Source organism: Uloborus diversus, chromosome 3 (assembly GCF_026930045.1).
Source record: "Uloborus diversus isolate 005 chromosome 3, Udiv.v.3.1, whole genome shotgun sequence".
In the NCBI taxonomy this organism is placed as follows: domain Eukaryota; kingdom Metazoa; phylum Arthropoda; class Arachnida; order Araneae; family Uloboridae; genus Uloborus; species Uloborus diversus.
In genome coordinates this window covers 29,483,826-29,510,526 of record NC_072733.1, presented here as the reverse complement: position 1 = coordinate 29,510,526, position 26,701 = coordinate 29,483,826, and the positions used below count along the sequence as shown (strand labels likewise).

The 26,701-nt window shown below is 34.5% G+C and overlaps 1 protein-coding gene and 1 long non-coding RNA gene across 2 annotated transcripts in view; one reads left to right on the top strand and one right to left on the bottom strand.

The window, feature by feature from the left end:
* Positions 1–26,701, top strand: part of LOC129218601 (uncharacterized) — a 406,807-nt gene that overhangs the window by 138,513 nt on the left and 241,593 nt on the right. The gene's annotated exons all lie outside the window — the stretch shown is intronic.
* The window catches only part of LOC129218600 (prickle planar cell polarity protein 3-A-like), a 430,827-nt gene that overhangs the window by 218,523 nt on the left and 185,603 nt on the right, over positions 1–26,701 (bottom strand). The gene's annotated exons all lie outside the window — the stretch shown is intronic.

The window sequence follows — 26,701 nt, the reverse complement described above, 5'->3', positions numbered from 1 at the left end:
TTGAGCGCCTTTATTTATTTATATATTTATTTATTCATTTAGAAGCTAAACAGCTTCACATACATAGAGGATTGCGTGCCAGGGGCCTTGCCTCCGGACACACACAGGAAAAGTTTACAATACAAGAGAAGGAAATAACACCCAGGGCATTGACAGGAATCGAACCCACGACCTGCGGCTTAGAAGAAGCAGCTTCTACCACAGAGACACGGAGGCCTCTGAGCGCCTTTATACACTGGCTTTCGGAGAAAATATAGTAAACACCTGCAGTGAGGTTTTGTAGGCAAATATAAAATGAAAAAGAATGCGTTTGGCATTTAATTTATTTAAAAAATAATGTTTGAATGTTTAAATTTGAAATATGGTGTACGTTTTTATTTCATATCTCGAAATTATTTCGAGTTAGCAGCAGCTCCTCTGATATGCTAATAATGCGTTTGGAAAAAGAAAATATTTTAAATATCAAATTTAAAAAAAAAACGCCACTTTGAATATCTATCTAATTTCTAAGGGATAAATAATTGATAAAACCTTTATGCCTGTCGAAACATGACAATAGGAGCAGTGGCGCAACTAGAAAAACGTTTTAGGGCAGCGCATTGTAAAAAAAAAATCTCCTTTAAAAACACAGGTTCGGGGAGACAAGTCCGTTCTCCCCGGAAAAATTTTGAAACTTGTAGTTCCAAAAACGCAATTTTAGATGGTCTTTGTTGGGGGAAAAGGGTAGGAGGGGTTCCACGGAAATTTGTAGAAGTTGAAGCCTTAAAACGCCACTAGGCGATATTTATCAACGTTAGAATAAGGGATGGAACTCAGGGAATCGCCCCGATCGTTTCTTTCTTTCTTTTTTTTTTTTTTTTGAAAAATAGATAGAAATCAATTTCTCCTCTCCCCTTCACTTTTTCGAAATTTAACTTCCAAAAACGCAGTTGTAGATAACTTTGAAGATTTTTACGGGAAGAGGAGTGTGGAGCTCTGTCTTGGATTTTTTTTCAAAATTTAAGTCCTAAAAACGGAAGCAATATTCTATGATATTAAGAGAGAAGAGGTTCAGAGAATATTCCACTTAAATTTTTCTTAAGTCAAGTTCAAAAAACCAAATTTCTGCAATATTAAAGAAAAGCGCTTCAGAAGTTCTTGCCCGAATATTTTCTGAAATTGAAGTCCAAAAAACGCGATTGTAAGACCTCATTTGGTAACATTAGGGTCGGCCATCTTTCCAAATTAAAGCTCCAAAACTGAACTTTTAGTTGACTTTCGAAATCAGTTTCAAGCGATGTTGTTTGGTAATCGGGGCCTTCACTGGAAATTTTGCGAAATTGATTTTGGAATCGAAGTTTGAGATGCTCCGTAATGCTTCTGGGGAGGGGGGAAAGATTCGGAGGAGTGGCATTTTTAAGACTTTCTTAATTTTAGAAAAACTAGAAAAAAGAAAAAATAAGTTAAAAGAAAAAAAAATAAGCTGGAGAGGGGGGAACAGATCAATTAGTAGTAACTGTTGATAGTTTTTAATTCAAGAACTTTTTAAAAGAAATTTAAATTTTACCACAATATCATAAATTTACCCTAACTGGCGCCGTCGTGCGACGCACGATCTTGCACATAGGGACGGCGCGGCCCTGGTTACATGGGTTTGCTAAATAAGGTCTCATAAAGTCATCCTCCATTTTTTGACGTAGCATAGTAAAAATTCGCTAAATCGTGACTTCATTGTCGCTAGAAATCCTAATTTATGATAAAGCGTAATTAACAAGCAGTTTTTAATAACAAGGCAAAAGTTATGACAGAATAGTGATGTAAAAACTATCTGATCTCATTTTGCTTCTACATGGTTCATTGAAGGTTATTAGTATAACAAAAAAGCTGTCTATTGTTCTTGTAGCCTAATTTATATACTTGACGAATTGATAAAGATAAATGTCGCTGCGCCTCGTCATTCTTTCCTGTCATTTGATTACTTAGGAAAGTAGATTGCTGGCGGTCAAGGTAGTGGCTCTTAGCACCAGGGCTGCGGAGTCAGAAGCAAAATGGCCGACTCCGACTCCAGGATTTTGAAGCGTCCGACTCCGACTCCAGCTTTTTTTTAATTTTTTTCTCAAATCACCTCCCCCTCTCATAGGTAGGGGGAAAACTCCTAAACATAAATTGAAATATTAATTCCTTTTTATTAAATTTTCGCTTTTTTTTTAAAATTGCAACCTAAGATGCATACAATGTTAGAAATTAAATTTGAAAATCAAATCCTCATATAAATAGTAGCCGATGATCGTGTATCCCGTGTGTTTCAACAAGGAAACTCGCGCCACGGCATGATAATTTGATAATGTGTTTTGGTAATGTTTAACATGCAGGGAAAGGCTTTATTGTTACAAGGCTGAACTCGATCCGGTAACTTAACTGCTTTACTGGTAAGACTGTCATTTCAGGGGAATGAAGAAATGAAAATTCGTTAACTATGAACGCTATCTACTGGAGTTTAGGGTTAATCCACTGGAGTTAAAGGGTTAAAATGTCAACCATCAAAATATCACCAAACAGGCAATGGCTTCGTTCAAATGTTGAAGCAATTTTCACCCGTCATACCAAGACGAGCGACTTTCTAGTTATCCAATAGTTGCAATTTCTAAAGTGAGATTACTTAAAAATCCCATTTCTAAAAAAAATCAAAAAGGATTAGTTTACTCTCCTTTAATGGTTTACAAATGGATGTTGATCAAAACCTGTGCTTTCAATTTTTGAAAGCGCAGAGAAGAGTGAGAGAGAGAGTTTTTGAGAAAAAAAAAAGCTTTTTTGCTATGTCAAAAAACTTTTCTTGAGAAGGGGCGGTCCCCCCTCCTCCTCGCGGGTGACACCCATCTGTTGGGCGACACCTCAACTTAATTTTAGAGTTTATAAAAATTGAAATATTTGAATTATGAAAAATGTCCCCAATAATAAATCTTAAATTTCATCTTAAAAATTTCAACAAAAATATTGCACTATACCGCGGAGAGAGGTCGGATGCATGCATGTGTGGAGCAAATTTTCCTCAAAATGCGGTGGTATTATACAGCTTTTTACCAAGAATTTTAACTATACCTGCACTTCTTGGCTCAATTTTTAATTTTAATTTTATTGGCAGCTTCAGAACTTACATTAATATGAAGATTTTAGGATTAACTACAATTATTGAGTGTTATAACCAATAAATCATGTATTAATTTTATTTTGTACTTTTCAGTGATAACCAAGCTTTCTTAGATAAAGTCTTTAGATTTGAAAAAACATTTATACCTAATCGGATCTTTTGAATTTGCGCTTTCGTACCAACACTGATTTGAATTAACCAAGCACCCTCAGAAGTTTCTTGACTTTCTCAAGCGATGCATACATTCCTTTTACTATTTTATAACTGAGATCGAGGTAAAAATACATCATTATTTTTAATTGAAAGCGATTTTTTAGAAAATGTTAGGCAGCAAAACTGTTTGCTGACAGTTGCTGTCAGTTAAATAAAGTTAGAAAATAAGCAAACTAGGAAACGGCGTAGGTAGCTGTTACAGAAAGTTCCATAAACAATCAAGCCAGCTGGTTGCAACATTGGCAGTTAATATCTTATTAGTAGGCTTTTATACATGTAGTTTAATTAATTCGTAGTCAGTTTTTTTAAAAAAATGCAAGGAGATGCAGTGAAAATTTAAGGAAAAATAAGATACCCGAAGTTGGAGTCGGCATTTTTTCGACGACTCCTTTACCTCAAAATCAGTCCGACTTCGACTCTTTGACTCCGACTCCACAGCCCTGCTTAGCACTTCGCTGTTCTTATAATATGACACCGGAGTATCGGATGGACAATATGATCATGTGCTGCATATGCTGCATATATATGCACGAATTGTACGCATGAGTGACAAAAAAAAAAAGGAAACGAATTATCAGTTGCCCCGAATCTGACGATTGGTCTTTCTTCTTCCCATGGAAGTAAGCATGAAATTAATGTTTTTGAGGTTGTGAAATATGGTTTAAAATATACTGATATTAACCCTTCAAGCGGCCGTGACGTAAAATTCCTTCACCCAGCGATGTATCGAAGAGCGGCCATGTCGAAAAATTTTGCCATGAATATTCTTCTATAGAATTTTACGCCGCAGCCGTTCTCAAAGCAGAATATTCAAGGCCAAATTTTTCGACACGGCCGCTCTTCAATACATCGCTGGGTGAAGGAATTTTACGTCACGGCCGCTTAAAGGGTTAATGACTCTTTCAATTTCTTTAATTTTGATAGTACTTTTTGGTAATTTTGTCTTTAATTTTGCATGAAGTTAACTTTTCCCAGAGTTTTTCTTACTAGGGCTCATGTTCCTAATAAGGTCAAATCGCTTTTCGTTGCTAAAACTGTTGAAAAACGTAATTGGAACTTAAATGGTCACTTGGTTTTAATTTTTTCTTTGTTTTTATGACTCATTTGATGAATATGCAAAAGCCGGAGCAATTCAATCACATGGGATCGAGGAATTTGGTTTTAAATCTCAGGGTAGCCTTAAGCACACTTTGGCACTTATCTCAAAAAATCGAGATGGACTAGGGTGCCGTGATTCTTCAAAGGGTGCCACGAGTCGGAAAAGTTTGAAAACCCCTGTCTTATAACATTCCACAATATTTTCTGATACAAGCAAAATCATGTATTTGAGGTTGACTCAATACAAAACTCAGGTTCCTGTGTACAAGCCTTGAAATATTTTAGTTTTTTGACTATATTTATTTATTTTTTTGAAGCTGCAATGAAAAGCTTACGATAATTATTTAACCTATTTTCCTCGTGTATAGTTCTTTATCTAAAGTTATCTGAAGGAACAAATTAATCTCACATTTTCTAACTCGAAGAAAGGTGAAAGAAAATAGATTAGAAAATGTTGCTAAAAACAGCCATTTGAAACTTTCAACTTCTATTCAAAACATCTCATAAATAATTATGGAGAAAAACATTTTAAGTAAACCACTTCCCTGTCAGTAATGCTTCTGGAAAAATACATGGCTCCTGATGAAAAGTGGCTTTCCACTGTCAGCGATAAAGCTGTTTTAATTGGCCACGTTAACTTCGGAAAGAAAAAGAGAAAGGAGCAGTTCCAGACAGTAATGACATTACGAAGCTGACAGAGACAGCTAGGTAAATATAATTCAAATGAAAAGATCTTTAGTTTCTGTGGATGAAGTCAGAAGAAATTTGAGGACGGCAACTGAAAGATCTGTTAATGTTTATATCTTGAACTTGATTCAGTCTATGAGAACTTTTTAGGGAACTACTGATGTTGTTGCTCAATAACCGTTTTTGACCGTATACTTATGTGAAAAAGGGGTGTAGACTCGAGGAATGAGTATGGATGAACTTTGAAACTTATTTGTTTTGATGCTTATTACGTAGAGAATAGAAATTTTAGCTTTTGGTATCAAAACAATTGTTTGAACTTTTTATTGGTTATTTTAGGGTATATATCGAAACCGTATTACTTTAAGAACATACAGTTTTTTTTTTTTTTTTTTTTTTTTTTTTTTTTTTTTTTTTTTTTTTTTTTTTTTTTTTTTTTTTTTTTTAGAACTGAAAAATCTTCATTTTTGACCGAGTTATAAGGAAAACAAAAAGTACTAGGCGGTCATCTTTGATTAGTCATTTTGGATGGAAGCTCACATGGGAACATAGGGGACTTTTTAGGATTTACTTGAAATGATATGAGGAACTAATTCTGACAATATTTCTTAATTATAAATTTTTGGTGCAAAAAATCCTAAATTTACTGGGCTAGGTTGAGAGTTGCCATTGCCCTCCTGATAGCGTCACAGATATGCCCTAGAGGATTGAAGTCTGGAGTTCTGCTTGGTCAATCAATCCAGTAAATATTCTCCCCTTCTAGAAATTCGCGTACCAAAATAGCTCTATGAGGACTCAAGTTATCTTCTATTAAGATGAACTCAGAACCAACAATGCCCCTAAAGAGGCAAACGTAGAGCCTCGAGACCTCATCCCTATAAATCAGATGTTACTGAGCCTCTTTCAAAGACATGAAGGGATGTGCGACCATCCAACATGATGCCTTCTCAGACCATCAAACTTCCGCCGCAATAATGGTCGATTTCGTGGATATTGGAGGGAGGGCAAGGTGCCTCTTTCTCTCCATATGAACGTTCGACGACAACAATCATTGCTTAAGCTGAACCGGAACTCGCCAGTGAAGAGAATGGTCGTCCATTGATTCATACACCGATTTCTATGTTCTGTGCACCATGCAGCACCGACTCCAGGGGTAGGCGACCTGTGCCACAGTTTGGGGCGACAAATTTCATCATGGCGAAATGTAAGGAGACAAAAAATGAAAAGAAACTTAATTTCCTTCCTTATTTTTTTCTTTGCAGCTCAAATTGCAGCAATGCAGCAATACGTGAGAGTAAGCTCGATGATTTAAAGGGAATATATATATATATATATATATATATATATATATATATATATATATATATATATATATATATATATATATATATATATATATATATATATATATATATATATATATATATATATATATATTAGTGATGTGCCGGATCTGTTAAAAAAATTAGATCTACGGATACGGATACAGATTTCAATTTTTTTTTTACCCAATTCAACTATCCAAGCGTAAAATTTGTTACGGAAGGTATTCCCGTCAGAATTATGGCAGTTTCTTCAAAAAATGTCAACTGCGGCAAAAATATAATCAAGACTATGATTTACTCTTAAAAGAAATCTCCGCTAAAATTGAGGGAGGGTTGGAAGAAATGGGCCAGCGCTGCATCAATGCTTAGATGGAATGTGAAAAATTATTTCTAGCTTACTCAGCAGATGTAGGATAGAGGAGCAAGAGTGTAAAGCTGCTACTGGACAGGCTAGAAATATTTTTTTGCATTTTATTTCAGCATAAATGCAGCGCTGACCCATTCCACCGAACTTATTCCGACCGACGAAATACAGAGCCGGGAACATCTTTACAAACAGTAAATAGAGAATCCCAGGAAAAAATGTCAGCATAAAACCTGCATTGAACTACAGGTTTTAGGAAGGTTCATGCAGGTTTTTCAAAGGGAAAACTTGGATACAGGTAATAAACAGGTTTTAGGAGAGTAATTTAACTTTGCATAAAACAACACAGGGATTTGACAGGTAGATGCAGTCACTGGAGAATAATTTGAACTTAGAAAATTTCCAACTGACATCAGTACAGGTTTTTCGAAGGAGAATTAAAAGCAGGTTTTATGCAGGGAAAGTTCTAGTAATGTACAGCTTTTTACATGGGCGCCCATATGCAAAATTTGAAGAAGGGGGGGGGGGCTCAGATATTTTCGTTGTGGTTTTGCAAGATATTTTCCACATGGGAACCGCGTTTTCAGTTGATTAGAGTAATAAAAATTTGACATTTTTAATAACTTATTCATTAACGGCTGGAGAAGAAATGTTTTTATATTTTTGTAAAGAAAAGAGTACTAAAGGCAAAAAAGTTCTAATTTCTAAAGGAGAAGGGGGGGGCTTGAGCTCCCCATTCCCCCTCATATGGGCGCCCATGGTTTTTTAAATCTATGATGATTGCAATTCAACGTTCTAAAAAATAGTACAGGTATTTGAGGAGTGAATTCAACCATTTTCGAAAGACTTTATAGTTTTCTACTGACAAACAAAACAGCAAGCCCGTCATTAGCCCCCCCCCCCCCGGCTTTCGAAAACGAATGTGAGAGTGATTTTTGCTGTTTTCTTTCCTCCTAGTATAACTTACATTGTTCTCGTCAGCCTATAAAAACTCCTGCAATGCAGGTGTTACGCATCAGTTTTTCGGACAATTTTCTTTAACATAGTTATACTTTTAGATTGGGTTTCCATTTCAAATGAGCTATTTTTGAATTGTTATCATCTAATTTTTTTCCCTTTTAAATAAATATATTTATTCAAAACCGTAGTTTCAAAAAATTGCTCCTCCCCCCCTCCACCGCTTCTCTCCGCGAAGAGCGTGCGGTACTCAGAACATTCAAGTGAAAAAAAAAATCAGTTTTCTATCCTGCCGGTAAAACAATATATTTTTTGCAAAAAATGCTTTTTTTAAGCAAGGGGTCCTCCCCCCAGAGCACAAGAACACTCCCTTGTAAAACTACTGAACTTCCGAAGAAGCGAGATCCCCCAAAGAAGCGAAAAAAATGTCGAAAGAATCCCTTCTGAAAATTTTCATGGCGCAATTATCCCCCCCCCCCCCCCCGGATACACCCAGCTCAAAGAAAATCAATATTAAAAGAGACTTGAACGACTTTTTGCTGACAAACTTCTGTGGATCCTCACAGAATTTTTGAAAAACGAAAAACATTCATCATTTGAGCACAAAAGACATAATATTATAAGTTTTTCATGCTTTTTAAAAATAGATACTTTGTTCAGCATGCAATCAGATACTGCGCGTGCGCACAATGTAAAAGGCGGGAGGTTTCGACGATGCTTGTTCACGAAAAAGTGGCAAAAGCCACGCCATCGCCATGTTGATTGTTTGTTTACGAAAGTGTATTTACAGCTCTTTGCTCTTGTTAGTTAAATAAGTATTATGTGTATTAATCTTTCATCTTCCCCGCGAATATCAGTTTATTATTTAGTACCGGAAGTCAGTAGCACTTCACTAAACTTATATTCAAAAACAGTTGACCATTAAAAATTTTCTTTAGTACTATATCTCTGAGCGATTCGTACAGTACTATGCGATTTTGATCTTACTCAGCAGGCTGGGTCTCACAAGGATTCGTACAAAATGCATTGCCAGAATGTATTCGATGCATCATCTTCTTTTTTTTTTTGCGTTTATCTTTATAAAAAAAATTTTGAGATCATGATTAATCTTTCTGTAGCTAAATTATAAAAGCTCCCATTTTGTCATGACAAAATAGAAACTTATTGTCGTATTAAATTGACAAAAGGAATTGTTTGAATTCCTTTTATTATTGATTATCATCCAAAAATCAGCTCAACATAAAGTTTAATAAAAGACCTGCTTAAAACTTTCAAGCCGAAGACTTTTTTGATAACTTTTTATTAAATTACGTGTGAAAAAGAATTAATCGAGGTAAAATTTAGTTAAATTTATCTATTTTTAATTAATGAATTGTTGATTGTATATTAATTATTAATCAATTTTGTTTTATTATGATTATTTCTTGTGTGTACAATATTGTTGATTGCCTATCAAATTTATCAATATACCTGTCTAATTATCAAAAGAGCTGAAAAATGACTTCCGTATACACACAATCTGTTATTTCTAATATTCCACGGTAAGAAAAAGTTGTATTCAGTTTTAGGTTTTTAGTGATTCTTCCCTCTCAATTTATATATGTCTCAAACAGAAAAAAAAAAGTGAATTAAATTTTATTATTTAAAAAAAAATCGAATAAAAGGGGATTAAAGGTTTAAGGGAGTGGCCGCCAGGGCTGGGCCATGTATCGTAAAAACCAGTGTACATCCTATATCGTTTAACCGGTTTAGAATTTTCCTCTAAACCTACGCATCAATACCTCACCGACTACGAATCCAAGCACACTTCCGTATACACACCGTACAGACACAGGGCTTCAATTGTTGCCATTTTAATCTTAATTGTTTCAAAACACTTGTTGAAGCTGTGGCATCCAATGGGAGGTCCAGGTCACTGTGACAAACCTACCAAAAATGTTCATTGTCGACAATTTTCTGGTGATTCGGTAAATTTAGAGACTGCACATTAAATTATTATTATGATTTTTTAAAAATTAATAATGATGTTTAGATACATGTTTGTGCTCATGCTCGTATTTTATCATTCGGTAACATTCAGAACATCATTCGACAAATTAAGATTTATTTTTGAGCAACTTAAAATTTTCTTTTTTTTTTTTTTTTTTTGAATGACACAAATAAGACTAGAGACGTACCGAGTAGCAATTTGACCAATTTCTCGGCCGAGTACCGAGTTCCAATTATGTTTTAAGAAGAACCATCGACACACACGTGACGAATTTTGAAATCGTTGCAATAGTAGTATAGACTTCCATGTTTAAATAATTTTTTACAACTACTTGGTATTCGCCGAGTGCCTGATCAAAATTTGGCCGAGTACCGAGTACTCGGTACATCTTTAAATAAGACAAAACAGGCTTTAAAAGCAAAATTGAAGTCAGGCGGAAAAAAGTCTCTCTTTCTTTTTTTTTTTTTTTTTCAAAGAAGCAGCTTGTTGAAGTAAAAACTATTATATATATATAGCACATCATCTAAAAATATAAAATAGTTCAGAAATTTTCTTCAGAGTCTGAAATCAAAATTTATAGAATGAAGGACCACTTGTTAAGGTAATTTTGTGTGTCAATAATTTCAGATACAGGGGCAGAAGTGAGCGACTTGTCACATATAGGACATTTTCCACAAAAAATATAGGACACATTATGTGAATAATTTTGCTATGAAAAAAAATACATATCATATATTATTTAGTTATTCTTATCAATGATTTCGTTTAAAAAAAATTTCAAACAAAATTATAACTTACATCTGAAATGACTTTCCTGTAGTTGAAAGAAATATTTTTGAAAAAAGTGTACTTTACAGACTAAATAACTAAACAAAATTTGAACAAAGATAAATTTTTATTTTTTCTTTCCCACTTATGACCCAAGTACTAATTCCACTGCTCTTTGATTTTATATCTAAACTGAACCCTTTACCACTTGTATTAAGAACAAGCAGAGCTTGAGAAGGATCCTTTTGACGTTTTTCAGAGTTTTCTTTATGCTAAACGTTTTAGCATGCAGCCTCAATTGTGAAATTCCACTATTGCTTATGGGCACTGAACAGTTGCAAAAATGGCAAAAAGCGGTAAAATCATCTTTTCCTTTAGTGCACCATGCACCAAAATTTGTACAATTAATGTCCTCCTGATTCAACCACTCCACACGAAATTTTGTTGAGCAATGCAATTTCGCCATTATAATTGCACTTATTACCACAAACTACGTTTCAACAACATAAGGAACTAACATTCCACAATCCCAAAATTCCACAAAAAAAAAAAAAAAAAAAAAAAAAAAGATTGCAAAACGAAAATTAGAACATTCCGATCAGAAAATGCACTGAACACAACACATACCAATATACCAACGAAAACCATGATGGAAAACAAAACAAATTTCTGTTGCCCTCCCCACCCCCCCAAACGCAAAATTCTAAAACCAACTTCAGATTTAGTTCTCGAAATTCCACCCACTATAGAGTGACGTCACATTGCTGTAGCCAATGAGCGAAGATGCCTGTCGTAGGATTCAGTCAGTTGAGTTTTTTAATTTGAAATTCGTTTGGGCACATATTTTCAACGAAAAATCCGATGTCAGAAAGTATATTTATTGTTCCTTTTAAAAGGTATATTGAGTAAAAAACGGGAATATAGGAAATATACGACATTTTTGAAAAATATAGGAAATATAAAACGATTTTGATGCTTTTTTTTAAATATAGGATATATAGGACTACTTCGACCCCTGCAGATATGTTTTGGACATGAATTAAAGTTTTTGACAATTATGTCAAAAAGAGGTTTTTGACACGACAGTAAAACCCACGGTCACACACACAAAACCGGATAAAACCATCACCTGTCAAAAACTTGCCAACCCTGTGGATTGTGATAGAAAATTTTCATGAAAAATCATACGTTGTCTTGAAATCTTTTTTTCCCCACCTCTCTTAAGTGTGCAACAATAATAAAAATATTGTTTTCAATGTTTCAAATTGATTAAAAGGTAAGTGAAGTAGTTTTTTATGTTTCATTTGGTTTTATTTCAGGAAGTATAAATTATATTATTTGCAATACTCTCAACCACTTTGATGTCAAAAACTGATTTAAACTTGAAAACTAAAAACTGCTAAGTTGATGCTGAGAAAATTGGGCAAACTTTATGTTTAAAGTAATTTTTCAGGACGTTTTCATTTAATTATATTTAATATATAACATTAATTGCATTAAATATATATGCTTCAATAATAACTTTAATCAATTATTGCTAATAACTTTAATAAAAGCTGTTCAAGCATGTGTCACGTGCATAGCACCTAGACCGTTCGGCCGATTTTCATAAAATTTGGAACAATGTTTTTAGCATGGGAGTGTGCACCTCAAGGCGATTTTTCGAAAATTTGATTTTGTTCTTTTTCTATTCCAATTTTAAGAACATTTTCCCTAGCAAAATTATCATAAGATGGATGAGTAAATTACCAAGTTATCATAACGAGGAACATGGGCCAGCCAATTGGGGAGAGATTCAACATACATTTTTTGTAAATATACAGGCGAGCCAAAAGACCTTTTAATTTTCTACTAAGGGCAAAGCCGTGTGGGTACCACTAATTTAAAATAAAATAGGTAGCACTTGAAGGGTAATGAGGTGTTATATCAAATCATTACAGAAAAATAGAATATTTTGCCTCTCTCACATTTTTTGGGGAGATAATTTTTCTTTTCTTCTTAACTTCAGTAAAAACTTATTATTACAAATAATGCAATCTTGATGGAAATATGCAACTTAGTTTTCTTACATCTTATGAGACATACAACATCAACCTTACTATAACAAAACATTTGATTATTGTAACAGAAAAAAAAAAACTTAATGCTAACTAATGCTAAGTGTTCATAAATATGTAAAGTCAATAAACAGCTATTTTTTTAAAAATTATGCTTATGATAAAAAAAATAATATTCAGTCAACTCATAATAACTTGAAGTCCCAAAAGACCAGCTGAAACGTACGAGTTATTGGTAGTTTGAGTTATGGGGAAGTTTCCACAACAGTCTCAAGAATTTGGGAAACGATGAAAATTTCGAGATAAAGGAATATTCAAGTTATCGAGATTTGACTCTATTTAATAAGTTAACGATGATTAATAATAATACAGTAGCCCCTCGTTATATCGCTCTTGTCGAGAGAATATAAAAAAACGCCATATAACCGAGACCATTAAAAACCGTGAACTCTTTAACTTTCAAGTAACTCATATGTGCATCTAAAATTTTTCTGGCCTGTTCCTATATTAAGCTGATTTTCCGAATAAAAGATAGTTGTCTTACCAAATACTTAGAAAACAAATTAAAAATATCTAAAGTTTTTTTAATTGTTTTTTTTCTGGTGAAATAAAAAATCAAATTAATATTTCAATTTAATTATAATTAAGAATTCTAATTGATATCTTGAATATTTTACATGCCCTGCTGGTCATGTTTGTCTGAAAAATAGATGCCCAAATAAAAATTTTACATGTTCGGTTTTTTATTGAAAATAACAAAAATATTTAAATTTGTCAAATAGCATTAATCAGACAAAAAATTTAACAGCATTATATCTGAAACAAGAATTATTTCAATATTAAACAGAAATGGAAGTTTAAATAAATAGTACACAATAAGTTGCCAGTAAAATTACCAATAATCAATAAAAAAAATTATAATAATTATATGCCAAGCCGGGCATATAAGGGTTAATTGTCCAATCAGAATTTTTACAAGCCCCAGGTATGTTGGGCAATATAATTTTTGAGCCCTGCTAGATACATTTAAGGATTTTAAATTGAAATGAATTGACTTTACACCTAAGACACAAATACATGAACTGCTTTAAATTGACCTGAAATAAAGATACAAATAATATGGTTAAAATTTTTCACCACAGTTATTTGGTATTCAACCAGATATTCAGTTAGAATTTCGACCAAATATTCGGTTTTTAGGAAAATTTGGTACTCAATGCATCTTCAAATTTAATTGCTATTATTTCTTAAATTGTATAAATCTTATTTACTGCTGTGAGTCATGTCACAGTTGTTAGGCAGAGACCTCAAGTTAGTAAAGCCCTGACCGCTTTGGGTTTATTCTGCCTTGGAGGTCGTAGCTAAATAATATAGATGCAAGCATGCTCTCCATATGCAGATCTATTATTCGAATAATAATCATTTAAGTTCTCGACAGGGATGCCAAAATATTTTGTGTTAACCGAATTTCGTGTTAACCGATTTCCACGTTTACCGGATTTTGTGTATGCACACATTTTTTTTTTTTTTTTGTTCTTGTGTCTCAGAAAATATAAGAACCAAGTACCTTCAGGGGTGCCCATCCCCCCCAAGCTCAATGGCGCAAATTCCCCCCCAAAAATTTTCTTGCTTTCGAACCGTGTTAAACATAACAGTTTTTAGTGTCTAATTTCCAGTCAAATTTACGGGGGGGGGGGGGGGGTAGCGCTAACAAATACCATTTGAACTGAAATATTGTTGGATTGTTGACCCACCTTGCTTTCCCGAATTTTACAATATGGATCTTGAGTAAACTAGCTTTGGGTACCCCTGTTTTTTGCTACACCTTATTTGCATTTTTTTTTTCTTGAAGCGTATGGATACTTACGGATAGATTGAATTCAACTTTCTGGCTTGGGATGGAAGCATCACGAGATGTATACAATATGAACCTTAAATCAGAAATTTATTGTCACTTAAATAGGGAGTCCGGGGGTTTTCTCCCCCGGAAAAATTTTTAAATTGTAGTTTTAAAACCACAGTTTTAGATGATCTCTGGTGATTTTGGGGGTATAAAAGGTTTCGTGGCCCCTTACCGGTAATTTTTCAATATTGAAACTTTAAAAGCACAATTAAGGTTAGTCTACCGTTGTGTTAAGGAGGGCTCTCCTTTATTTTCAAAATTGTAGTTCTAAAAACGCAGTTTTAGACTATCTGTGGTAATGTTAGAGAAAGAAGAGATCCTAGGGCTCGCCCCAGTAAAATATTTAAAATTAAAGTTTTAAAAACGCATATCTATGGTTGGGGGACAAGCAATTTTCTGAAATTAAAGTTCTAAAATCGCAATTGTAGCCGACCCTTGTGACGCGAAGAAAAAGAGTTTTCGGAAGCTCATCCGGAATTTTTCTCGACATTGAAGCCCTGAAAACCAAATTTAAGACGATTTTTTAATGATGTTGACGAGAGTGGGGGAGGGGGAGGAAGAGGGGGTGCTCCACTTAAATTTTCAAACTTGTAGCTTTAAAAATGCAGTTTTGATCGATCTTGATAATGTTAGTGGAAAATGAATTTCGATGCCATTCCCCCGGCAATTTTTTGAAATTGATACTCCAAAAAACGCAATTCCAGGCTTATCTTTGATCGTGTTAAGGAAAGGGGCGGGGGGCAATGAGGAAGGCTTTCTCTTATAAATTTTTCAAAATTGCGAGTACTGGAAACGCAGTTTTAGATGATGATAATGAGGTGTTATTCTGGTCTTACAGTGGGATCACTCTCTTGGAAATTTTCCAAAATTGAATTCGCATAGCCAAAAAAGATGGATCGCACACACCGTGACAGATATTTTTCGGAAATTCTCAAAAATGGATTCAGCTATTCAGCGCATGAATCAGAACTCGAGAATTTTAACGAATCAAATATCCTTCTATACATATCAGAGATAGAAGAAAGTAAAATGAAATTTACGAAAAATAATATAAACACCTTAAGAACAGACTGTTCCACTTCCATCAGCGAAAACCAACATCACTGAAAGTTTTAATAAAAATCATCTAATGATAAATTAAAACAATCAGTTTAAAAATGGTAGAGAAAATGGGAGTGAAGTGAAATGAAAAATTATTCATAAGCTTAAGCTAGTTAATGAAGAAAATACATTAATTGTCGATTGGAGGGATAAAAAATATGTTATTCGTAAACTGCAAAGAAAGACCACTACAGCACACTGGTCGGAATTATTACAAAGAATAAAAAAATTTTGACCTCTCTCTCTCATCACTGTCACACGTATTCATCATGCAGAATTGTGCTACTTCAAGAAAATTTATAAAAAATTTAAAAGAAATCAAGTCGTCTGATCCAGTTTTAAGACGGACACTAACTCCATGCCATCTGGGACGTTCCCTTCATTAAAAAAGAGACACGGTCATTAAATTTTGGAAAAAGTACCAGGACCGACGCCAGATCACAAAACTGGGGGGGAGGGGTTTGTAAGCTTTTAGTGGCCCCTTAATTGTTTCAAACGCATGTTCCAATATGCAGAGAGAGAGAAAATATGGCTTCTGGTTTAGCAGGGATAGTCATATTACTAGACCTTAGTACTGGTAATATAAATTTAATTGCAAGGATAATATTCAATCAGATTTAGGTGGTGTCAGAGGGCTACCTTCTTGCATTATTTCGAAATTGAAGATATAAAAACGCAGGCTTAGGCTACATTTTAAGTTTGGGAAGAAGGAGAGTGGATGTCCAGGATAGCCTCTTCCGATAATTTTCCCAAATTTAAGTTCCCAACACAATCATACGTTATATTTAATTATGTTCAGAAGAGGGGGTCCGGGGGCTCTCCCCCGGAATTTCCGAGATTGGAATCTAAAAAAAAACAGTTTCAGACGATCTATGGTGATGTTGAGGGAGAAAGAGACTCTGGGGCATCGTTCTATAATTTTTCCAAATGCAAACTTCAAGCACGCATTCCTAATTGTGAATTATTTCTGATTATGACACACACGTAAAGGGGGGTTCGCAGGCTCTCCCTCGGGAAAAATTAGAAAATTGTAATTCGAAAAATGCAGTTTTAGACAATGTATGGTAATATTAAAGGCAAAGGCGACCCTCCCCCGAAAGTTTTTGAAATTTTGAAGGCTCAAAAACGTGATTGTAGAGGTTTTTTTTTTCTTCTTTTTTTTTTTTTGTAAAAATGTTGTGCACTACCAGTTACTTGAAATTGCAGCTTCGAAAACGAAATTGAAGCCAACTTTCGATGAAAAGTGGGGGGGGGGGGAGTTTTGAAGGGGCTAGCGACCAGAAATGTTCCGTAGTTGAAGCACTAAAACCGAGGTTTAAGACATTTTTCAATGATGTTGGCGAGAGGGGGGGGGGGGGGCATTCTCTCGGAAAAAATACGATCAATAGAAACCGCAGTTTCAGAAGATTTTTGGTAATGTTAACGGGTGGAGAGATTCGGAGTCCTCCCCTGGCAAATTTTCAAAATTAAAATTTAATTAACGCAGTCGTAGACGATTTTCAATACTGTAAGAGGAATAGAAGGTTTGGTCTCCTCCGAAAATTTTTCTGAATTGAAACCTTAAAAATGAAATTTTTGAGGATCTACGGTAATATTTGGAGGACAACAGTTTCGGGACACCTCCGGGAGTTTTTTTAAATTAAAGTCCAAACGACGAAATTTATTCGACCTTGAATGATTAATTGAGAGGGCGTTTCTCGGAGGTTACGTTGGGAGCACTCTCATGGTTTTTCGAAATTACTGTCCTAAATACTCAGGTGTAGGCCATCTTTAATGACTTTAGAGTAAGGGAAAAGGGGTGGGGTTTGAGAACGTTTTCCCGGGATTTTTTCAAAACCTAAATTCTAAAAACTCACTTCCAGGCCAGCTTTGGGGACGTAAAAGGAAGGGTTTGTAGTTCTCCACTCTTCCTTTCAGTTTGGCTACGTTCCTATCTTATTGTAAATTTTAATTATTGATAAAAATATTGTGGCAATATTTTCTTCCAATTTTCATTTGCCAAACACGATTATTTCTTGGATTTTCTTTAGTAAAATTTTCAATTTCCCGGCCTAATATTTTTGTTTTCTTGCAATACAAGTGTTTACGGCCTTAGAGAAAGGACTTTTAACATTTTGAACGGATGTAGTAATTTTCTGTGATACCTTAGGTTTCTATTCCACTTCATGTTATTGTAAATATGCCACCTGCATCTCTTGATCAAGTTTTGATTTATTTACGATTTTTCCATTCAAACATTTAGAACTTTTGGTGTGAGTATTCATTACAATACTTTGAATCTCTTTTTCTATTTAAGTGTTTTTTTTCTTTTTTCTCTCTCTCTCTCTGTGACTATTTCAAATTTATTTCGATGACCCATACATTTTTCTCCACTTAGCAATGATTTTCAGGAATATTTGTCATTAAAAAAAAAATAATAATAAAAACATACGGGAATGTTTCGCGACCACTACCCTAACGGCTGTCCTAATGAAGCTGTCCTATTTATTTTTGTTTTTTTTAACTGAAGAACCATGAAGCATAGTTTTTTATGACCAGAGCCGCCGAGAGACAAGGCGTGCACCATGTTAGTTTTGTAGACGGTCCTCCTTCCCATTATGCTAGTTTTACTCTATGCACAATACTTTAATTTAAGCCGAGCCCACAGTTTCCAACTAGGCAGACATACTCACTCTGCGGCCTAGTGTACTGTACTGAATACTTTTTTTTTTTTTTTTTTTTTGAATGTTTGAAGCGTACATTTCCGCGGGCCTTACTTAGATACTCTTAGTAAAAGGATATCGTGGATGCTACTAAATTGTATTTTAAGACTACGTTTTCTAATCAAATTTTACAGAAAAAAATAATTTTTGTCACTATTATTTCAATTGTTCATTTATAATTACTATTTTATTTCTTTTAAAACAACGAAGAGTTAAAATTTTTCTTTGTTACTTGCATCTCTAAAATGATATTGGTGACCCCACTTCTGAAAAACTGTGGGAGGGGGTGAACATCCCCCCCTTCGCGATGTCTCTGAAGAGTACGTGGAAAAAGTATTATTAATGCATATATATCTTGTTGAATGAGTTTAAATATTTTTTCTTTCCGCAATTCAAAAATTTCATATTCCCCCAAGAAAAAAAATCCCCCCCAAAAGTTTTGATGGCGCAACTTACGCCATAATCCCCCCCTGTGGGCACCCCTGAGTACCTTTGTACAAAAATGTACACCCAAGCATTTATGTTTATAATTTCTAAGTAAGAAACAAGTAATTCGAAACAGAGGCAATGGCTATTCGAACCAGTTCTCTGCGATAGTGCATTTTCAAACATCTGATTTTTCCTTGATCTCAAGACTGGAATTTCACTGCTGTGTTGATGGGTAAAAAAAAAAAAAAAAAAAAAAAAACACTTGATCGCTTTTAGACCTTAAACCTCTACTTGGGCGGAACAGGTGTCCAGAATTATGCTTTTTTTTTTCGCAATGAAATTTTAAATCTAGGTTTGTCAGCCATTTGTCGAAGATTTCACAGTTCATCCCAGCTTTTTTACTGTAAGCATAGTCTACAGCTAAATTTAGTACTTTCTTGAACAACGTGGTTTTCCCGATTATCCTACACAAGGAAAGGAATTTTCTCGCTGCCAGCCATGTCGCTTGCATTCAAATGCAGATCTTCCGACTTTCGAAAGTAATTTTATGTTAAAGTATGGAGATTTTCTTTTTTCTTTTCCCTTTTTCTTCAAGACCTTGAAATTTTCTTTGTCTTATGCAGGATTTCGTCTAAATCCTCTTCATATTAAAGAAATGGTTTAAGACTAATTTGTAGCTTTGTCTGACAAGGAATGGCATTTCATTCGCATTAAGCAAGTTCGTTTTAACAAGGTTCGACTGTATAACATGTTATAATTGCCGAAGCTTAAATAATTAAATATTTTCAGAATCACAGAGGTGTGGCATTTGATCAAACTAGAAAATTACTTAAAATTACTTATGCGATTTTATTTTCAATTCAAATTTTAAACTTTCTTTCACCATATCCTATTTATACCAATAAATTTATTCAATGATTTTAACCTGCTTATGTATTAGAATTTGCCAGTTAACTAGTTTTTTGCATTTTGAAATATATTTATTTAGTTTGGACATTTTGACATTTTCCGTTTCGTAGTTTTTGCAGCAACTCCAAGATTTTGTGGATATTTTAAAAATTTTGTTTTTATTTTCTTATTCTTTTAAAATAGATATATTTCTGCAAACTTGAACAATTGTATCATAGGGACAGGAAACCGTTTTTTCTAAGAAAAATTATATTTCTTTCTCTGCCTGGTGAACAATACAGAGCAGACATTGTACAGCAATGAAAGAAAAGTTGCTTTGCAGTCATTCAGTAAAAAAGCTATTATGAGCTGTTTTCTAAGCTGCATCCAGCTTTAAAGGAACATGCATTAGGAGTTCCAGTTCCAAGATAGCATACTTTATTCTGAGCATAAATGTGGGTGGATGCGTCAAGACTGTTTCAAATCATTCTGTAGACTACCGAGCCCTAATCATACATGAATGTTGTCGCAATCCATTGGTTCAGCCGCTCATCACTCCTTGTGTTTACAAATCTTGATGCAGTTTTGCATGTGATCTATCTATAGGTGTTTCAAACGAGGGGCTCTGTAATAAAGAAGCCGTGAATACCAGCGCTGACCCCTTTGTCTAGCGGTGTGAGAAGTCTGACTTTGAATGGGGAGATCCTAGATTCGAATCCCGGTTTGGGCATAAATGTACTTTCTCTCTCCTGTCCTTGTGCAGGGGCGGACTGGCCCATCGGACCACGGGCCGGTGCTTCCACCTGCCTGTGCTCCCTCGAAACTTCAGATTTTTTTTTTTTTTTTTGCGCTCTCAAACCTGTGGCCTTCACAGATTTTTTTTTTTATGCCTCGAACAGGTTTTTTTTTTTTTTTTGGCTTCAGCTTTTTTTTCTGCTTTTTCACACCTGTGCTCCTTATTTTTTATCCTTTTGCTCCCTCGGTTTTCATCCTGCGCCCTCAAACTGGTGCGCCTTTGGTTTTTTTTTTCTATTTCCAGCTTCCCGAACCTGTGCACCTTTATTTTTAATTTTTGCGCCCTTTGGGAATCAAGGTTCACACCCTCTTGAGGGGATCCAGTCCGCCCCTGCCTTTGAATGTTCTGTGAATAATCGCTCACCCGTTAAACGTGTCCTTATCCTTATGGCATGTGTGTGTACAGCGGAAATCAGACTTTACTCCAAATTACAGTACAGTTGGAAAAGTGAAGCAACCTACCCCAAAAGTTGCCAACCCAGCTGGCACAAGACAACAACAACTACATGTGTTTGACTTTTTTTAGACATAGAACCTGTACAGAGTCTGAACGTAAATCGAAAGCTTTTCAACGCCGGTTATAATGGATTAAAAAGCCTGTACAGAGCCTGCAGGTAAATCAAAGGTGCAGGCTATTAACAGTTAATTCAGACAAAAAAACCTGAACAGAGCCTGCAGGAAAATCGAAGGCACAGGTTATTAGCAGTTATTTCGGACTAAAAAACCTGAACAGAGCCTGCAGGTAAATCAAAGCCGCAGGTTATTAGCAGTTATTTCGGACTAAAAAACCTGAATAGAACCTTCAGGTATCTCGAAGGCGCAGGTTATTAGCAGTTATTTCAGACTAAAAAACCTGAACAGAGCCTGCAGGTTTTGATCAGGTTTTACGTAGGGAAATCAGTCCGAAATAACTGCTAGTTTTACGAGGTTTTTTTTTTTTTTTTTTGAAGGTTTTACGCTGACATTTTTTCCTGGAGTCTCACTTTTTCTGAAGGATGCCGAGAAAAACAAAAATGAAGAATAACAGAAACCCCAAATCAATAACAAAAACTAATATTAAATTAAAAATTAAAAAAAAACATGTCACAGAGAGCCGACCTCATATTAAGATGAATTTCGCAGGTCAGATTACACATTTGTTAACAAATATGAACTGACAGCAGGTAAAAATTTTAAATCATTGAGCTTTTTCTTCTTATCTTCTGACAATGAAATCGCTACCAATAACGCGTATAAAGCTTGTATTGCTTTTAAAATTTACTTTACAAGATTATAGCTCCAACGGTATATAAGTCAGATGTTTCAGATAAATATCAAACGCAGAAAACTTCGTTCTTTCAATTAGGGCCAACATTTTCAACGTACGGGTAAATTTTTACTACCATAATTGTGAAAAACGTTAAGTCGGTTTTTAATTAATATCGTCGATAATTAAAGTTCTACAAAAACGAGGCCAATCTAAGAACACTTTCGATCAAGTCACCTTTTGAACGAAAAATGAACTATCAAAATCGGTTCATTTGTTTAGGAGCTACGTTGCCACAAAAAAAAAAAAAAAAAAACACTGATACACACTTTTAAAACTTATTTCCCTTCCTTTTTGAAACGGGGAGGGGGGATACAAATTGGCTTCTGAAATGATACCTTATAATTTAAATAGGGAATAAAACGTAATTTAAACGGAATTTAAGAGTCTTTTATTCAAACATTAAAATTTTTTTTGAATAGAAATGCTCCGTTTAAGATCCGTCAAAAAAGTAACGGATACGGATACAGATCTTTATTTTACCTGGAATATCCGCGGATACGGATACGGATATCCGGAACATCACTAATATATATATATATATATATATATATATATATATATATATATATATATATATATATATATATATATATATATATATATATATATATATATATATATATATATATATATATATATATATATATATATATAATTATTAAGACGAGAGGGCGGCAAAACTTCTAGAGTCGGCCCTGGAACCATGCTAAATGGGCACTCCTATGTGTAATAGTGAGCGAAGCAAACAGCAGGTCTTCTTGCAAACATCCCTCTGCACCCCTCTCTCATGAAGTCTTCTGGAAACTCGAATTTGGAATTCAGGTTCCAGGAACCGCATACAATACTGATTGCTTCAGGTTGCAGGGACTGCGTATAATACTGATTGCTTCAAAAAAAAAGAAAGAAAGAAAGAAAGAAAGAAAAAAGAAAAAAAAAAACAAGAAAATCGCCGAGTAGCACTAGCGACCAAGATGCACGTTTTGTTGCACTCGTTTCTGAAGTTTACTTCTGTACTGACTCCACCCACTCACACTCGTGTGCGTTTAGATATTTGATGTACGAGATTTGCATTTTTGTCTCAAAGTAGTGGTTTTACATTTTGTTCTTTTTTTCTTTTTTGTTTTTGTTTACACGAGATTTGACAAAATATACAAAGTCTTCATTTTGAACACTAGTGTATAACGCACTGTACTAAACTGTCACGTTCAAAAAAAGTACACTGTTAAAACTGCGGGTGCATATGGTTCCTTTTGGAGTGAAACACTTATAGTGAAACACCTTAAGGGTTCCAGTTTGGCTCCCAAGGGGGCTCCCAATCTTTAGAAATGTGGTATTAACAGAAGTTTTAACACTGTACTATTTATTTTGGAGTCGAGAAAAAAAATTACTTAATAACAAATGATGAAGGGAGGGTAACATGGAACAGGTTGTTAACACCATTCAATAATTTCGGGCGGTTTCAGTTGTTGCTATGATGCTTTTAGTTCTTTCTGTTTTACATTGTCTCTCAGCTGACCCTTCAACACATTTTTCAACTAAGAGTAGGTTACAATTATACTAATAATATAAAGCAGTACAGTTTGTTTGTTTGAAAGCGCTAACCTCAGGAACTACTGGTTCGAATTGAAAATTTCTTTTTGTGTTGAATAGTCTATTTATTGAGGAAGGCTATTGGATATATAACATCACGCTATGACGAATAGGAGTGGATCAGCAATAGAAAATGTTATGAAAACGGGAAATTTTATGTCATAATATAAAATGCTTGGAACGACGAATAGACGTATCCACAGTGGCTCGACCTGAAAGCGCGGGCTTCGAGATCCAGTGCGTGTAGGTTCGAGTCAGACATGAGGCAAGTCTCGAGGTTCCTTAAAATCGAGCTAAATCTCTCCTGATTTTCAGAGAAATGCTAAAAATGATTTGTAAAAAAAAAATGCGTATCATTGTTTTTATTTTCTTATTAATTAATTAATTAACTATTAATATAAGGCTAAAGAGTTTGTTTGAACGCGCGGGTTCGAATTGAAAAATTCTTTTTATGTTGAATAGTTTATTCATGGAGGAAGAATTTAGGTTACAAAACATCGGGACGCTTTGACTAATAGGAGTGGAGCAGCAATAAGAATTGTAGTGAAAACGGGAAAAATTATATCATTATATGCTTGGAACGCCGAATATACATATATTTTTGAGGTAGACCGTGCAACGCCGGGCAATGCAGCAAGTAAAAGAATATTCAGGTCTGCCTCTATTTGGCATCTGCTTTTTTGGAGGCAGTGGTGTATAAGTAGTTGTTGACTTAGACGCATCATGAGCAACTACATCAGGATTCTTAAAGGAGTGGAGGTGCGTTGGAGATTGCGGAATACCAGGTATTCTGTTATAATCGACATACAATCTTGGAAAATTAATCTTTAAACTGATGTAAAAAACAGTGTCAGCTAAAAACCGATCACAGTATAGCAAACTACAATTCCTATGGTATATATTATGATTAAAGTAGAGGTTCAAGCCACATGTGTAGACGTAGATTGAAATGTTTGAAAACTCGCTTGCAGAAACCCTTGAAAATCACAAATCACAGTTTTTTAAGTAGTTCATGATATTCACACGTGATATCGGGCTCCAAAAAGAGGCAAAACCTCGGTTTTTCTTATCTTATATTGCATACGCGTCCTTCAGTTCATCTTCCATTCAACATAGAGTCAATGAACACAGTTTTTAGGTAGTTCATGATGTTCACACGTGATATCGACTCCAAAAAGAGGCACAACCTCAATTTTCCCTATCACTAAATATTACATACTACCCGCAATTCATTTACTATTCCAACATTAAGTCAATGATATACATCATTCAAAATGAAAATAAAATGTTTGAAAGTTTATTTCTAAATTATATTTTTTAGAATGATTATATTTCAATAAAATGCCAACAGAAGCCTCTTTCACATTATGATTATTTTCACCCGTGAAAATGAAATAAAATTCGTCGAAAGCTTCGTTTCAAATGATTCGATCTATATGTGCTTACTTTTACATGCATAAAACTACTAGCAGAAACCTATCATTATACTCAAGCATTTCGCATGGGAAAAAACTTTGCAAACCCCTCTCAACCGTTTGCAACCCCCCCCCCCCCAAACACACATAAGCACAAATACAGAAGAATCTAAATTCAATTAATGTACCTCGACAATAACATTCAAAAAGCTATTTCGGCTTCAACAATGCATTTCGCAAAAGCAAACTGAATAAAATAAATCAAACATGGAAACCTGTTCTTTCTTTAAAGTAATTACAGTAGCTGACTTTGACCTTCCAAGAAAGCGGCAAAAGAAAGTTTTGTTTTTTAAAAGCAATGTTTTTTATCACTCGTCTTATGTTTTCTGAAGAACTGGTACAAGAAGTGAAAACAGGTAAATAGGTCTTCCTCTGTAATTTAATGCGGAGTATACACTATAATAGAAAGTGAAGTTAAAAAATAAAAGTTAATTAAATCTAAAAAATAACAGGTTTTTAAAAATGGTTTTCAATTTCCATGTTTCTAGAAAGGCTCTACATATTACACTGCGGTGGTGAAAATTGCCGTAGCGGCACCTGGGAAAAAAAAAAAAAAATTCTCGCAGCAAAAATAAAGGAATTGTACTTTTATGTTTGTTTCACACAAATGCATTCCATTTTGATTGTAAAATGGGAATTTAATCACGAAGGAAAATAACTCGAATTTTATTCATAAAGAAAAATATCTTAGGTTAAAGAATTATTTAAACTACTCCAGCGCTGCGTTGACATTAAGGCTGAACAAAGCTGCAAACATTACCCCTTCGTAGGGACCAGTGGCGCAGCAAAGGGGGGGGGGGGGTAAACAAAACCAAGAGCCTTTGGTTTTAACATAAAAGAAAATTCTAATACAGTAGTTTAAGCATATAAAAGTGCTGTTTTGATTTAAAAAAAAAAAAAAAAAAAACCTTCATAAGGTATTTTTGATCAAAATATCCCCTTCATAAGGTATTTTTGATCAAAACACCCCCTCCAGAAGGTATTTTTTATCAAAAAAAAAAAACAATCCAGAAGGTATTTCTGGCTGCGCTAGTGGTAGGGACGTTTCACTTACTATAGTGGAAATACAGTTGGTTCGAGGGGGAAAGGGCACAGAGAAGTGTAGATTTTAGAATATTTATGGAGAAAGCAGCGTTTAAGCAATCTCTAACTGCTGCTAGTTAGAGATTGGCGTCCGATTTGGCGATATTTCCCTAAAATTTGCAATAGAACTGTCAATGGGTCGTTAAAACCTGAATCAGATCACCTATACACCCTATCTATACACCTGAATCAAATCCCGCAATGGTCGCGGATACAAATTACAAAGATATAAATTTTAATTAATAGTTCCAGCACATAAAGATCGAGAGGGACCAGACTGGGTGGTATGGCTTGAAAGTTTGGAATCGAACGGTACCAGTCTTGACCCTTGAAAGACGGACGATACGAATGATATAAGGTAAAAGTCAAACAGGTGAGCACAAATTGTAACTGTGAGTTACAGCAATATTTAGCTTTAGTCAAATCCCGACTTACGCGAGGGATTCGTTCCAAAACCCCTCGCGTAAGTCGAAATTTCGCGTTGTGGAAAAGGATATGTATAAAAACTATTATAAATATACCCAATTATTTTAGACACTTGTAAACACCTCCTCAAGCAGTTAAAAACCATTTCTCAGCTGTACATTACTGTTTCTTACATAAAAAACTGAATTTTTATTTCTATTTAAAAAAAAAAAAACATTTTATTCAACCCAAAATACTGCTGATGCACAAAATCAATGATCAATGGAAAAGAAAGACATAAAATAAACCAGTACGTACAGTATGTAGTAAGAAAAACAAATGCACTACAGTTGTAATGTATAGTAGATCCAGTAATGATATTTGTAACTTAAAAATTTGAAGATGATGACGATTTATGCTGCGTGATCAAATTGC